At 38.7% G+C, this 5,646-nt stretch overlaps 1 pseudogene across 1 annotated transcript; it reads right to left on the minus strand.

The window, feature by feature from the left end:
• Positions 1-2,573: 2,573 nt before the first annotated feature.
• Positions 2,574-5,190, minus strand: LOC110740543 (annotated as a pseudogene). Its single transcript, XR_002515253.2, has one exon. The product of XR_002515253.2 is annotated as an ATPase family AAA domain-containing protein 1 pseudogene (transcript).
• Between the last annotated feature and the right edge of the window lie 456 nt (positions 5,191-5,646).

The following is a 5,646-nucleotide window of genomic DNA, read 5'->3' on the forward strand; positions in this document are numbered from 1 at the left end:
GAGAAAAAGAAAAACCTTGTGGCAGGTAGAACACAGTTTATTCTTTTAGTGTAGTTATTTACTTCTATGACTTAACCCTTGTCTGGCACAGCCTTAGGTCCTATTTTGGTATCTTGTTGCCACAGAGAGCCTGTACTGTCAATAGTATGATCTCTGTTTTAGCATTAATGCTAGTAGTTGTGTCTAAACTGCAAAAGGGAGGGGGTAATAAGGTGTGTATGACCTCCCATCCTCTCATGGCCAGCAACTCAGTTGTTTAGGTTTCTCTGGGGTCCCCTTAGCCAAGAGGGATTCTATTCAGTCAGTTGCAGGGCTTAGGATTTTATTTTTAATTCTCAGAAATCATTAACATACCTAGGTCTGAGCTGGAATCCAGTGAGTGCTAGAGCCTTGAGGGGTCAGGTGTGGGGTGGAGGGCAGGGATCAGACAGGAGCTACAGTCATGGAAAGACACAGCCACTTCCAACTATTTTTGCAGTTGGTAACTGAAACCATGGATAAAGAGAACTACCATACTGACTGTTGTGTGCCCAGACCGATTTAAGTTTTTGCCTACATAACCATATTAAGCTTTCACAACAACCTTATGTAATGGACACTATCACTATTTCCCTTTCACAGATGAGAAACTGAGGCTCAAGGCTCAGAGAGGTTAGGTAACTCACCCATGGCCATAAAACTGGTGAATGGCAGAGCCAGGATTTGAACCCAGGCAGTATATAAACTCCTGCCCAAAAGGCTTTACTGCCTATGGCAAAGCATGGTCCCAGCAGATTTCCTGGGACTCTGCACGATTCCAAAGTGTCTTACATGTCACTCTATTTGCTTCCATTGCATTTACCTGATGATAGTCTGTTTTGAAAACTGGTCATTGAAGTTCATATGGAACCAAAAAAGAGCCCGCATCTCCAAGACAATCCTAAGTCAAAAGAACAAAGCTGGAGGCATCACGCTACCTGACTTCAAACTATACTACAAGGCTACAGTAACCAAAACAGCATGGTACTGGTACCAAAACAGAGATATAGACCAATGGAACAGAACCGAGTCCTCAGAAATAATACCACACATCTACAGCCATCAGATCTTTGACAAACCTGAGAGAAACAAGAAATGGGGAAAGGATTCCCTATTTAATAAATGGTGCTGGGAAAATTGGCTAGCCATAAGTAGAAAGCTGAAACTGGATCCTTTCCTTACTCCTTATATGAAAATTAATTCAAGATGGATTAGAGACTTAAATGTTAGACCTAATACCATAAAAACCCTAGAGGAAAACCTAGGTAGTACCATTCAGGACATAGGCATGGGCAAAGACTTCATGTCTAAAACACCAAAAGCAACGGCAACAAAAGCAAAAATTGACAAATGGGATCTCATTAAACTAAAGAGCTTCTGCACAGGAAAAGAAACTACCATCAGAGTGAACAGGCAACCTACAGAATGGGAGAAAATTTTTGCAATCTACTCATCTGACAAAGGGCTAATATCCAGAACCTACAAAGAACTCAAACAAATTTACAAGAAAAAAACAAACAACCCCATCAAAAAGTGGGCAAACGATATGAACAGACAGTTCTCAAAAGAAGACATTCATACAGCCAACAGACACATGAAAAAATGCTCATCATCACTGGCCATCAGAGAAATGCAAATCAAAACCACAATGAGATACCATCTCACCCCTGTTAGAATGGCGATCATTAAACAGTCAGGAAACAACAGGTGCTGGAGAGGATGTGGAGAAATAGGAACACTTTTACACTGTTGGTGGGATTGTAAACTAGTTCAACCATTATGGAAAACAGTATGGCAATTCCTCAAGGACCTAGAACTAGATGTACCATATGACCCAGCCATCCCATTACTGGGTATATACCCAAAGGATTATAAATCATGCTGCTATAAAGACACATGCACACGTATGTTTATTGTGGCACTATTCACAATAGCAAAGACTTGGAATCAACCCAAATGTCCATCAGTGACAGACTGGATTAAGAAAATGTGGCACATATACACCATGGAATACTATGCAGCCATAAAAAAGGATGCGTTTGTGTCCTTTGTAGGGACATGGATGCAGCTGGAAACCATCATTCTTAGCAAACAATCACAAGAACAGAAAACCAAACACCGCATGTTCTCACTCATAGGTGGGAGCTGAACAATGAGATCACTTGGACTCAGGAAGGGGGACATCACACACCGGGGCCTATCATGGGGAGGGGGGGAGGGATTGCACTGGGAGTTATACCTGATGTAAATGACGAGTTGATGGGTGCTGACGAGTTGATGGGTGCAGCACACCAACATGGCACAAGTATACATATGTAACAAACCTGCACGTTATGCACATGTACCCTAGAACTTAAAGTATAATAATAATAATAAATAAATAAAAATAAATAAATTTTTAAAAAAAGAAAGAGAAAACTGGTCATTGATATGTGCTAAAAACAAAAAAAATAGCCAGATTATTGTCTGGATTTTTATCAGGCAAGGTTTGTTATTTACAATCTAGATTACCACCTGTGTAGAATTTTAACATTTGCTGCATTTCTTTTTTTAAAAAAAAAGAGGGACCCCTTTATTACACATTTATAAAATAATAGTGTAATATAGTTATTAAAAATGGGACACTTTTTTTCATTTTTGGCATCTTGTATTCAATTTTTCCATCCTCTTCACAATCTTCCATAACTTGCTTTTTGTTATCCAATGTTCAGCTGAAACTGCTACCCCACCATTCAAAGTACAACCGAAGAATAAACGATCTAATAGATTGTTGTGAGAGACATTATGAGATAAATTAATCCAGTAACACATGAAAAAAGATTGAGAGTTTTAAAATAAATACAGTAAAAGCAAAAACATGAAGCATAATTTAATCTGATGATTCAGAAAGCACCCCAAGATTGTGTTGTGCCCTTTTCCTCATGCTGCGTGTTTAGGTGCCTGTAACAGAATTCTGGTTAGTAAAATATTGAAAAAAAAAAATTCACATATAATTCACATTAAATGACTACAGATAGATACAATATGGGCATTTTGATGTGTACATTTGTACTTGACCAGGGCACAATTTATAATATACTAAGAAAACTAAAATTAATTACAAAATGAGTATTTTTAGCACACTTAGTAACAACTACTTGTTTTAAACTATTATTTCATTTTTGTTGACCAAATTATATTTGACCATAATTAAAGAACACATAACCTTAAAATAATATTTAAGAAACATAGTTACAACAGACGTATGTACATTAAATGAAGAAAGGAAAGAAATGTACATGTATTAAAGGGTACTGAGGTTTTTGAAATCTTTTCTTTTGAAAAGTCTTTTAATCCACTTTCATGTAAATCAATTTAAACTTAAAAAGCTTATACTCAGTATACTTACAGAAAGAGGTGAAATCAGTGTTGAGCACATGACTGCCTAACAGCCATTCAATGCTGACCATGAACTAGTATTTTTATTTGATTATCCTGACAAACATAATAATTGAGCCCGTGTATATATGCAAGATGTGGAGGATCCAACTAATCAACTGCAGAAAGAAAAACACTCAACTTAAAAAAGGTTGAAAGAAATGACAAATGGAAATGGCTGAATCACTGTGCCTTTTTGACACAACCTTAAATCTTAGTTTTACTATATATTATTTGGTACTCCTGGATTCAGTAGTTGGAGTAAAAAATGTTTCTGTATTCAAACATATCTACAGAATGTCAATATAAAATGTGTGGATATATACATTTAATATACACACACATACACGCACACACACAAACACATACTCACATGTCTAGGGACCAGCACCTAACCACATCCCCGTTTCTCACTAATGACCCAATGAATCATTTATGGCTTTAAGACCAGCTTAGATTCTATAAGGCTGTACAATATATGGCTAAAGAGGTCAAACACAGGCACCCACTTTCAGGCTGGATTCAACTGTTCCTCCTTGTGATTTTTGACAAACAGTAATACCACTTACGTAACAACTATATCTCAATAACTTAGAATTCAGAGTATAAAACCATAAACACTGAGTTCCCTCATGGTTTAAAGAGCACTCTTTCCATTCTATTTCCACTGACTGATAAGAGGACACACCAAACTAGATCTCTGAACTATACAAATGATCTTTACTCTTAATCTAAAAACATGTGTTAAAACATTCTGAAATGCTGCATCCTTTGATTTCTTCATCTTTTCAATTGCCCGATGCAGGTCCTGCTGTTGAACAGGCCGAATTTCATCTTCATCATGGCTTTCTTCTGATGTAGAATTAACATATTCTCTAACACAGAGGAGGGCAGCATCTCGACACATCTCTTTTAGGTCACTTCCTGAAAAGCCATCAGTTTCCTGGGCCACTTCTAGCAGGTCTACATGCCTATCCACGTTTTCATTTTTCAAGATGAGTTTCAGGTTGCTTCTCTCTGTTTTAAAGCAGGCTGGTTGATGTGAAATCTTGTAGGCGTTCTTCTCATTATAGCAGAGTCAAGGTCCTGAGGACGATTGGTAGCTCCCATTACTATGACCTGACAGCTGTGATCAGTATCCAATCCATCCCAGAGACTCATAAACTGAGCTTTCATCATGGCTGTAGCTTCATGGTCAGAACTTGAACAGTTTCGTAGAAAGGAGTCTATTTCATCTGTAAAGATGATGGATGGTTGTAGTTTTATGGCAAGGGAGAAGACAGCAGCAGCCAATTTTTGAGATTCTCCATACCACTTGTCGGTCAGTGTCAAAGGCTGAAGGTTAATAAATCGACAGCCTGCTTCTTTGGCAGTGGCCTTGGCAATCAACGTTTTACCACAGCCTGGAGGCCCATAGAGAAGAACACCTTTTGGAGGCTGCAGAAGCCTGGAATTCTCAAGCAAATGTTTCTTTTTGATAGGTAAGATGACTGTGTCTTTCAGATCTGTAATGACATCATCTAAACCTGCTATATCACTCCAAGTGACCTGTTTCTGAGCTTCTAATTTTTGCTTCCTGGTTGGATCAATTGCATCTACCATCCATTTGATAGTAAAGTATGTCACTGCACCAAATACTGTCAAATGGAAAATTAAACCAGCAACTTCATTCCGACTCAAAGGACGAGAAAAGGCTTCAGCATGTACCATCTTGATTGTTAACCCAGGAGCAGAAACAGCGGGAGCAAATGCCTGCTACATTTCTTAAGTACTTACCCTCTGGGTGCTGAGATAAAGACCTTGTATGTATCATCTGCACAAATCTTCATGATAACACAAGGAGGTAGATGTAGATCATCACCATTGCCATAATTAACATCATCCCATTTTGTAGAAGAAGCTCACAAGAACCCTTCAAGTGCATTATTTTGTGCTTTATAGCCAAAGTGGGAGCAGTTCACGGAGGCCCTCTGAGGCCTTGACCAATCTCTATCAGCTGTAGTTTTCTCCCCTCTTCCACATCTTCCTGCCTTCCTGGTTGCTGCTGTCTCATTGTTTCTCTCTTCTCAGTCTTTCTCTCTCTCACTTCCCTGTCCTGCTCTCTCCTTTGTCCACATCATGGACCACTCAGCAGCTTCCCAGACATTGTTTGCCCTAACGGTGACATCTAAGATCTCATTTCCAAGGGAACAGTTCCTACTAGGAGTACCC

This window comes from Papio anubis, chromosome 16 (genome assembly GCF_008728515.1).
Source record: "Papio anubis isolate 15944 chromosome 16, Panubis1.0, whole genome shotgun sequence".
NCBI lineage: Eukaryota > Metazoa > Chordata > Mammalia > Primates > Cercopithecidae > Papio > Papio anubis.